Genomic DNA, 11173 nt, shown 5'->3' with positions numbered 1-11173 from the left:
TCACCCCACACAGGGCTGTTTTTGCTTATTATAGATACCCAGCAGGGACTCAGATTGCATTTAAACTACTCACGCCATAGGGTTTGCACCTCACCCAGCATATGCACTTTGACTTTTGCCCAGTACGGCTCCAATTCGGGGCCGCACGCAGTTATCTTTTTATACGTATACCCTTTTTAAATGTTCGTTTTTTATTATATATGTCTTCTCATTTTTAGCCACTAGATGTCACTATGTAGTCATAATATGGTCATGTCCACTTGTTTTTTTGCATTTTTTATTCACTTGCATCCTCTGAAGTTTTGTGTATGTATGGATGCCTTTGTTGCTTTATGACTTCTGTAGCACGATACTTGTATTCATGCTAATGTGAGCTGCAATCTCTTTCCCAGCCCACCCACGTCACCGCGGGATGACGACCGTGATGACGCGCGGTCAGCTGGACGCCGCCGAACGTGGTGACGTCACTGCTGTGCGCAGTACTCCGGAAACCGGCCTGTGGATGCTCGTGGGGGACGGCTACAGGGAGGGGGTAAGTTAGCGCCTATTTGTTAACATGTCTTATAAATACCCATGCACTTGCACTTTATTCTGTACTTCACCCTGTCTGCATTTTGTCCTGACGACGGGGGTCCGGCCCCCGAAACGTTGACGCCTGTAAGACCACTTATGGAATAAACACGGCCTTTTGATTTCACCAGCATTTGTGAGTCCTCGAGTGCCCATTCATTTCGTCATAGTATTCTGTGGGCAGTTCATTGTGGCTGCCCTCTGAAAGCTGGCACCGGGGCAAGCTACACATCTCAGCTCACTTCAGTCCAGAGTGACGGCCCTTCCGGATATATATATATATATATATATATATATATAGAACAAAGAGTGGGGTACCCTTTCAATGCGCTAGATAAAGTAGATTGGGCAGCACTCTGTCAGTCCCCCCTGTTAGCAGGGGAAGTGGGGAATAGAAGAAAAAAGATAGAAGACGCGCCACTATTTTATGGAGATCCACCACCAGAAGGATCAAGAAAATATATCGATTGGTCACTGTACAACAGTATTTAATACAATTAATTTAAAAACAAAGTAAAAACATTTTTGCTTGTATGCAGTCAGTTGGTCGAATCGATATAATCAGGAAAAAACTCCCAAGGCGTTTCGTCAAAAAAAATGACTTCCTCAGGGGTAACTTTCTAGGTGGTGGAGAAAGGCCATATTACTAATTTAGTATATACACAATTAAGTAGTTACTTTTTCAATACTGAGAATGTACATACCCTTAGGTAAATGGATAGTGAATGTAAGTTTTCACTCCGGATAGCGGTCTTACTGACAAACTGTACAAAAGTGTGCAAATGGATCCCTTGGAGATCTTAATGCTGGTATCCAGCTGCAACTATAGCATAATAATAGAGTATACAAAGAAAATAAAATACTGTACTCTATTATTATGCTATAGTTGCAGCTGGATAAACCGCCAATGCATCTACCTGGCTACCCCGCTAGTGGGGAGCCAGGGTATACGTATCCCTGCCATGCTTGTGGCTGAAGGAAGTCCGCGAGGCACGCTGCATGCAGCGGCGACCGGATTCTCTGTTACTGTGGTCCCCTTGCAGGCAGGTAGGGCAGGGTGCTACCTGCCTGTCTGACCGCGCTGTACTCTCACAGAACTGAGCCGCGCTGTACTCTCAAAGTACTGAGACGCGCTTTTAGAGCAATCCCACCTGGTTCCCTGCTAACAGGGACCCGGGGGCATACTTACCCCTGTAGCTGCTGTACGCGCCGAGGCTTGCGGTCCGCGAGGCGCGCTGCATGCAGCGGCGCCGGGGACCCCGGAACGGTGGTTCTGTCAGCCAGGTTCCGGAGGCAAGCTGCAAGCAGCTGCAACCGGTCCCTCAACAGCGCCCTCGTCGCAGGCAGATAGGGACAGGGACTATCTGCCTGTGTAGATCTTAAAAATCCGGAAAAATAAAGAAAAAATTAGAAAAGCCCAAGAGTGAGCTAACAATGCGCCCAGCTCCCGCAGGGCACATGCTAAGACTGCCTAGGAGAGGAAGTAGAAGGGGAGGAGTTAGTCACTGTTAATTTATTCTAAAGTGCCCTGTGGTCACCCTTCTATTCCCCACTGTAACTCTCCAGTGTCACCTAGTGGAGGAAAGAGAAATAATGATGCAGCTGATAAACCTCCCATTCTCGGGTTACATACATGAGGATAAGATTGAATTAAGCACAAAGATGATAACAAGAGCCGGATGCCCCCCGACAGTCACTATACCGACATTGGAATCCCGACTGCTAAATGCCCGATGAGCCACCGAACCTGCACGGGGCTTCTTTGCGCTCGCTCCCTTGTCAGAGTACCGGTAGTCAGTAAATGTTAGGTAAAACCACAATTAGAAGCCAAATTACAGTATAAGTTGGCTGGGGGCGGGGTCTAATGTTGAGTCTGTTCCGCCACACCCCCTGAAAGCGGCCTGCGGTTGCTTCTCCCAGAGAGGATATTGACAAAGAACCAAGCAATCATCTCCCGGCATTATGCTAGCGCAGCTGTAAAACAACAGAAACTGCTCTAAATGCTTCTTAATCTTCTTCTTTTATCTCTGTCCAAGACGATGGATCCCTAGATCATGCACATGACATTCTAGGGCAGTGGTTCCCAACCGTGGTCCTCAAGTACCCCCAACAGTGCACGTTTTCCAGGTCACCCAGCAGGTGCACTCATTATTCAGACACATTTTAAAAGATCCACAGGTGGAGCTAATTATATCACTTGTGATTCTGTGTGGAGACCTGGAAAATGTGCACTGTTGGGGGTACTTGAGGACCAGGGTTGGGAACCACTGTTCTAGGGCAGTCATGTCCAACCTGCGGCCCTCCGGCTGTTGCGAAACTACAAGTCCCATCATGCCTTGCCATAGTTTTGCTATTAGCGAGTGCTAAAACTATGGCAAGGCATGCTGGGATGTGTAGTTTCACAGGAGCTAGAAGGCCGCAGGTTGTACATGCCTGCTCTAGAGCGTAAGCCAGTTTTGGCAGTCACATACAGTAGGTGGGGTCTAATGAACGATACGACCATATTGCTAACACTATCAGTTCTTATACTACTACTCCCAGCATCCGCCGCCATACACTACTTTCCTATATACAGTTTCCCAGAGTGTTTGTGCCACAATAAATATAACAAAAGGCATTGTAACCCCTCCGCATCATTTCAGCCGAGTCGGGTGCGGTCCCAAAGGGCCACCCGGGGGGGGGCGCGGTGCAGTGTCCGCAGGTTGGGGGGGGGGGGGGGGGGGTCACAGGCAGCCTGCACTGCTGTCTGCTATACCCTGCAGACAGCAGTAGCAGAGGAGGTGAATGGATGCCTGTGAGCGGCATCCATTCACCTCCCGGACAAGGGGTGGACGGGGGCTAGCGGCAGCCCAGCAGATTACCTTAGTGCTGGGCTTGCCCCCAGCGCTGGCGGCGGCGATCGGAGATGACATAATCTCCAAGCGGCAGGGGGGATGCGACAGTGGTGTAAAAGGGTGCAAACGCAGGGTCACACCCGGCTTGAAGCAGGGATCAAAAACCCAGATGCGACCTGGCGTTTTTGGTATAAAAGGGGTACTATTAACAAGTCTATGAATCTGATGTAGATCACTTTTCTTTGTGGTTACAACATACTTCCCTCCAATTGAAAACTACAGTCAGGAAAATTACAGTAGGATGCGCCAAGCGCCTTTGTAAGGGGCGTGTCACACAGTGCCCAAAGGGCGTGTCTAACTCCACATGGAGCAGTACGGATGGTGTAATGGTTAGCATTACTGCCTCACAGCACTGAGGTAATGGGTTCGATTCCCACCATGGCTCTAACTGTGTGGAGTTTGTATATTCTCCCCATACTTGCGTGGGTTTCCTCCTGGTACTCCAGTTTCCTCCCACAATCCAAAAATATACTGGTAGGTTAATTGGCTTCCAACAAAATTAACCCTGGAATGTGTGTGTGTGTGGTAGGGATTAGATTGTAAGCTCCACTGGGGCAGGGACTGATGTGAATGTTCAAGTATTCTCTGTAAAGCGCTGTGAAATATGTGTGTGCTATATAAGAAACTGTTAATAAATAAATAAACCTATGGGCGTGTCTATGCCTAAATGCTTCTTGTGAGATATTTCTATAGAACATTAAGTCTATAGAATTTTTGAAAGGTTTTTTTTTTTTTTTAAAGAATGATTTTGATTTCAAAGCATCATATAGATAGAACCATACATTGCCTGAATAAAAGTATGCAGACTTCCAGCAACAGTACAGAAAACTAAATGTAGAGGGTGATTCAGACCTGCTTGATTGGCTGCAAGTAACTTTTTCGGTACATCTTTCTAGTATGGCATAGGACAGTGGTTCCCAAACTTTTTTTAAATCCCAACACCCAAGAGCAGTGGTTCTCAACCTCGGTCATCAGGACTCCCCAACAGTGTACATTTTCCAGGCCTCCATGCAGGATCACAGGTGAAATACTTTGCTCCACCTGTGATCTTTTAAAATGTGTCAGTGAATAATGAGTGCACCTGCCGGGTGACCTGGAAAACGCAGACTGTTGGGGGTCCTGAGGACCGAGGTTGGGACCCACAGACCTAGAGAGAGTATCAGAATTTTTTTCACAGCAGCACTAGGCTAAAAGTTTCTTTATTGAAAAATGCCAAAAAAATATATATTTAGTTGATTGTTTATATCGTACTTAAAAGTAATTATGTGGTGAGGCAAGTGATTCACTTCTGTTATCACATATTTTACGATTGGCAGCCACCAGCACTGATTTTGCCTATTATTTTGACCATAATTATAATTACATGACCAGATTAATGTTTTATTCTCAAGACACTGTTATAAATACTCGCAGAGGTTTTCTCAATGCCACAAATCCTTTTCCAGGATGAGCTGAATTAAAACAGTAATAAAACCCACAATAAATATGACTGTTTGTTTTAGAGCAGTATTGGAGTTTAGGGGATTTACTAGTATCAGGGTAGAACAGAAAGCAGTTTATTAACCCCTGGGGTCAGTGTGATACTGACAGGTGTCACAACTGAAGATGTACTGTAACAAGAGACTGTTTAGAATTGGTAACGGTGAGCTGCGGTTATACAGTAGTGAAGAGTTTTCTCCTTCATCCACTAGGTGGCACTGGAGTTACAGTGGGGAATAGAGGGCGACCACTAGGAGCATGGGCACTTTAAGAAATTTACAAGTGTGGCTGACTCCTCCCCTCTACTTCCCCATCCCAGGCAGTCTTAGAATGTGCCCGGGGAGCTGGGTGCAACAGTTTTGTCCTCTTAGGGCAAATAGACATTTTTATTTCATTTATGTTTGTTTTTACACCTTTTAACATTGAGGACAGACAGGCAGCTTCTGCCGACTGCCTGTCTGCGTCGCGGGAGCTGCCGGGGGGACCCCAGCGCCACTGCTCGCGGTCTGCGCGGGGGTCCCCGGCTCCTGGGACCGCCGTCCCAGAGTGACTGGACGCCGCTGCATGCGGCCGCGCCTCAGTCCGCACAGCCTCACCGCCGCCGGCCAGCAGGCAGGGTATGTATATCCCGGCTCCCCGCTAGCAGGGGAGTCCGGGCAATGGGCGGTGTAAACAGCGCGTCTTTTTCCTGAAAAGCGCGCCATAGAAGCTGCCGGGGGGACCCCATCGCCACTGCTTGCGGTTTGCGCCAGGGTCCCCGGCTCCTGAGACCTCTGTCCCAGAGTGATGCAGCTTGCGTCACGATCCCTACTCGGAGCTAACCGGGTGGGGAGCGTACAGCGGGGTTTGCTCCCAGTGACCAGGTGCTTCCCCAGCTAAAACGCAGATTGGGCGGCCATTTTAATATGCTTGGCCCCCATGCATGCTGCTGGAGGCTCCTGACTGCTGCTGCTAGGGAGTCCTGTGCTCCAGCATGTCCTAGTCTCCCAGTAACTGCATCTATGGCTGCAGCTGCTCCCCCAAGTTCTGGGATATCAGACAGTGGGGTTTAGAGCATGGTAGGACAGTATTGGGCTGTATGTAAATTAGGTCATAGCACCCCTGTGTTATATACCATGGTGTTGTTTATGGCCTGTGGCAGCTCATCTCCTTATACTGTCTCTCCTGTCCAGTGATTCTATCTCTGGTTACCTATACCTACTCTCTCTCTCTCTCTCTCTGTGTGTGTGTAGTGTATACGTATATACTGTATATTGGCAGGTGAAATCTCCAGAGCTCTGCAGAGAGTAACCTGCATGAAAGGTACAACTCAGTTTACACTGTTATCTGAGAACACTGTGATAGACAGCATCTAACCCTGGGTTATCATCCCATAGGGATAGCCCTTTCTGGCCTCCTCAGATCACTGAGGTGATGTCCCCTTTGTCCTCAGAGGCCACAAGGGGAGATTTTTATGTAGCCTCTGCTTGCAAGCCTTACAAGTGTCTCTTTGCCTTGTACCCCTCATTTCTTACAGAAAGAGATGGTGTCCCTAGCATTATTACAGAGTCAGAGTGGACATGCAGATTTGGGGGAAGAGTTTGCAGACAGCAGGGTCATACAGAGGACAAGGGCAGCTTCAGCTCTTGCAGTTTTGTTACATTGTAAGATACAGTGCACACTGCACAGACTCTTGCAGTGCTGTCAGTACACATGCTATGCTGCCATTACAGGTGACACAGAGGTCACTGCCTTACTCTGAGGCCAGGCTACAGTGTACAGATACAGTGTACACATACTGAGGGCAGCAGCAGCAGCCACATCTCTTGCTGGGCTGTCAGTACACATGCTCGGCTGCCATTACAGGTGACACAGAGGCCACTGCCTTCCTCTGAGGCCAGGCTACAGTGTACAGATACAGTGTACACATACCAAGGGCAGCAGCAGCCACAGCTCTTGCTGTGCTGTTAGTGTCCACAGCTCTTGCTCTGCTGTTAGTGTTGTACCACATGTTATGCTGAGATTACAAGTGACACATAGGTCACTGCCTTACTCTGAGGACAGGCTACAGTGTACACATACAGAGGAAAGCCTACAGCTCTTGCTGTGCTGTTACTGTGTTGTGTCACATGCTATGCTGAGGTTACATGTGACACAGGTCTCTGCCTCACTCGGAGGCCAAGTTGGGTACACCAAAGTACAAGGCTTGTATCTGTACTGGGTACACATACAGAGCTAGTACCTGTGTGAGAGTACTGTTTGGTACAAAGCACATAGCCAAACGACTGGGTGTCTGGACTATTTAAAAAAATTACAGACATTTTAAGAATCAGGATGGTTTAAGCAAAATCGTTCTTTTTGTGTGAGCATCACCCAGGCTACCATTGTTTATTACCTTTTCCCTGCAATTGGCAGGGCACAAGAATAAAAACAACCAATTTGTACACTCCGATGTTGGTACTTTAACCAGGAATAATGTTCTGTTTAAGGAGAGCTCGTAGCTTTCTGGGTGGATACAGCTGTCAAAAAAAAAAATAAAAAAAAAATTGGTTGGTGAAATTCTCTGCTAAATTACATTAGCAAGCCTTATATAATGATTCCAATTGCCAATGAAAATGGCCGTGTCTGTTTCAGCGACATGCTGGGATGTGTAGTTTCACAGGAGCTAGAAGGCCGCAGGTTGTACATGCCTGCTCTAGAGCGTAAGCCAGTTTTGGCTATCACATACAGTAGGTGGGGTCTAATGAACGATACGACCATATTGCTAACACTATCAGTTCTTATACTACTACTCCCAGCATCCGCCGCCATACACTACTTTCCTATATACAGTTTCCCAGAGTGTTTGTGCCACAATAAATATAACAAAAGGCATTGTAACCCCTCCGCATCATTTCAGCCGAGTCTGGTGCGGTCCGAAAGGGCCACCCCGGGGGGGCGCGGTGCAGTGTCCGCAGGTTGGACGGGGAAGGGGGGCACAGGCAGCCTGCACTGCTGTCTGCTATACCCTGCAGACAGCAGTAGCAGAGGAGGTGAATGGATGCCTGTGAGCGGCATCCATTCACCTCCCGGACAAGGGGTGGACGGGGGCTGGGGGCAGCCCAGCAGATTACCTTAGTGCTGGGCTTGCCCCCAGCGCAGCATTCCGGGTCCTGGCGGCGGCGATCGGAGATGACATAATCTCCAAGCGGATGTGGAAAAAAGGAATAAATTCCTTTTAGTAGAATTGCGCTACAAGGTATAGAGCAGCTTGATATGTAAGGGCAGTAGAAAAATAGTAGGTTTTTTATACAAGCGCTGGAAGGGTAAGGGAGGGTGGGTACCGTAGTTGGAGTACAAAAACAGATATACTGATAGGAGCAGTAAGATGAGTAAGTAGAATAAAGGTAAAATAAATAAAACCAGAAGAAAAAAAATAAAAAAAATAAATGAAAATAAAAATAAAAATAAATATAAAAATAAAAGTAAAAATAATAACCAAATAATTAAAACCAAAATCAAAGTAAATAAAAATAAAAAAAATAAATAAATACAAAATAACAATAAAATAAAATAAAAATAAAAATAAAATATAACTAAAAATAAAAATAAAAATATGCGACCAATTAAATGTTTACACTCCTTTTTGGAGTTGGTAGAAGCAGTCCAGTAATAGGAGAGAGTAGTGGAGCGTGAGACTAGCTTACCCTGCACTAAGATATGTACTGCCAAGGATGTCCTTGACAAAGCACTGATGTGTGAAACGCGTTGGATGAACCAGGAAGCCCCCCAGACGGAGAAGGAGACATAGAGCTAGCCGCCCGCCAGTGCCGCTACAAGCGCAAGGTAAAAGCCGGCAGGTGACGTCACTTGTAGAAAAAACTCCGGAACTCCGGCAGAACTGTACTTAGCCTGCGTCTTGCGGCAGTACATATCTTAGTGCAGGGTAAGCTAGTCTCACGCTCCACTACTCTCTCCTATTACTGGACTGCTTCTACCAACTCCAAAAAGGAGTGTAAACATTTAATTTGTCGCATATTTTTATTTTTATTTTTAGTTATATTTTATTTTTATTTTTATTTTATTTTATTGTTATTTTGTATTTATTTATTTTTTTTATTTTTATTTACTTTGATTTTGGTTTTAATTATTTGGTTATTATTTTTACTTTTATTTTTATTTTTATATTTATTTTTATTTTCATTTATTTTTATTTTATTTTTTTCTTCTGGTTTTATTTATTTTACCTTTATTCTACTTACTCATCTTACTGCTCCTATCAGTATATCTGTTTTTGTACTCCAACTACGGTACCCACCCTCCCTTACCCTTCCAGCGCTTGTATAAAAAACCTACTATAATCTCCAAGCGGCAGGGGGGATGCGACAGTGGTGTAAAACGGTGCAAACGCAGGGTCACACCCGGCTTGAAGCAGGGATCAAAAACCCGGATGCGACCTGGCGTTTTTGGTATAAAAGGGGTACTATTAACTAGTCTATGAATCTGATGTAGATCACTTTTCTTTGTGGTTACAACATACTTCCCTCCAATTGAAAACTACAGTCAGGAAAATTACAGTAGGATGCGCCAAGCGCCTTTGTAAGGGGCGTGTCACACAGTGCCCAAAGGGCGTGTCTAACTCCACATGGAGCAGTACGGATGGTGTAATGGTTAGCATTACTGCCTCACAGCACTGAGGTAATGGGTTCGATTCCCACCATGGCTCTAACTGTGTGGAGTTTGTATATTCTCCCCATACTTGCGTGGGTTTCCTCCTGGTACTCCAGTTTCCTCCCACAATCCAAAAATATACTGGTAGGTTAATTGGCTTCCAACAAAATTAACCCTGGAATGTGTGTGTGTGTGGTAGGGATTAGATTGTAAGCTCCACTGGGGCAGGGACTGATGTGAATGTTCAAGTATTCTCTGTAAAGCGCTGTGAAATATGTGTGCGCTATATAAGAAACTGTTAATAAATAAATAAACCTATGGGCGTGTCTATGCCTAAATGCTTCTTGTGAGATATTTCTATAGAACATTAAGTCTATAGAATTTTTGAAAGGTTTTTTTTTTTGAAAGAATGATTTTTATTTCAAAGCATCATATAGATAGAACCATACATTGCCTGAATAAAAGTATGCAGACTTCCAGCAACAGTACAGAAAACTAAATGTAGAGGGTGATTCAGACCTGCTTGATTGGCTGCAAGTAACTTTTTCGGTACATCTTTCTAGTATGGCGTAGGACAGTGGTTCCCAAACTTTTTTTAAATCCCAACACCCAAGAGCAGTGGTTCTCAACCTCGGTCATCAGGACTCCCCAACAGTGTACATTTTCCAGGCCTCCATGCAGGATCACAGGTGAAATACTTTGCTCCACCTGTGATCTTTTAAAATGTGTCAGTGAATAATGAGTGCACCTGCCGGGTGACCTGGAAAACGCAGACTGTTGGAGGGTCCTGAGGACCGAGGTTGGGACCCACAGACCTAGAGAGAGTATCAGAATTTTTTTCACAGCAGCACTAGGCTAAAAGTTTCTTTATTGAAAAATGCCAAAAAAATATATATTTAGTTGATTGTTTATATCGTACTTAAAAGTAATTATGTGGTGAGGCAAGTGATTCACTTCTGTTATCACATATTTTACGATTGGCAGCCACCAGCACTGATTTTGCCTATTATTTTGACCATATTTATAATTACATGACCAGATTAATGTTTTATTCTCAAGACACTGTTATAAATACTCGCAGAGGTTTTCTCAATGCCACAAATCCTTTTCCAGGATGAGCTGAATTAAAACAGTAATAAAACCCACAATAAATATGACTGTTTGTTTTAGAGCAGTATTGGAGTTTAGGGGATTTACTAGTATCAGGGTAGAACAGAAAGCAGTTTATTAACCCCTGGGGTCAGTGTGATACTGACAGGTGTCACAACTGAAGATGTACTGTAACAAGAGACTGTTTAGAATTGGTAACGGTGAGCTGCGGTTATACAGTAGTGAAGAGTTTTCATAAAAGTGTAGAAAGAGGTGTTTATATAAAGAACATGCATGGGTAGAAATATTTGTGAACTGAACGTAGCAGCTGCCGGGTGAGTTGGCGGGGTACCACAGGCGATTCCCCACCCTAGCAGATGGGGGCCTTAAGAGCTGCAGAGTTATTCAAGTTGGGTCAAAATCTTCTTGTTGCGAACCACGGTGAAGGCAGATACATCTGACCATATCACCCTCCTTCTGTCATCCGTAGGACACAGAAATTAGTGTTCCTG

The 11173-nt window shown here is 45.3% G+C and overlaps 1 long non-coding RNA gene across 1 annotated transcript in view; it reads left to right on the top strand.

Annotated features, from left to right (window-relative positions):
* The first annotated feature begins 318 nt into the window (after positions 1-318).
* Positions 319-11173, top strand: part of LOC146054520 (uncharacterized) — a 55745-nt gene continuing 44890 nt past the window's right edge. The window contains exon 1 of the long non-coding RNA XR_014468213.1: positions 319-532. This is a non-coding gene — a long non-coding RNA (uncharacterized LOC146054520). The remainder of the gene's footprint in view (positions 533-11173) is intronic.

The sequence above is a fragment of the Crinia signifera genome, unplaced genomic scaffold, assembly GCF_055691185.1.
Source record: "Crinia signifera unplaced genomic scaffold, ASM5569118v1 HAP2_SCAFFOLD_242, whole genome shotgun sequence".
Lineage (NCBI taxonomy): Eukaryota > Metazoa > Chordata > Amphibia > Anura > Myobatrachidae > Crinia > Crinia signifera.
The sequence above is the reverse complement of the archived record's forward strand: the minus strand, read 5'-3'. Positions and strand labels throughout refer to the sequence as shown.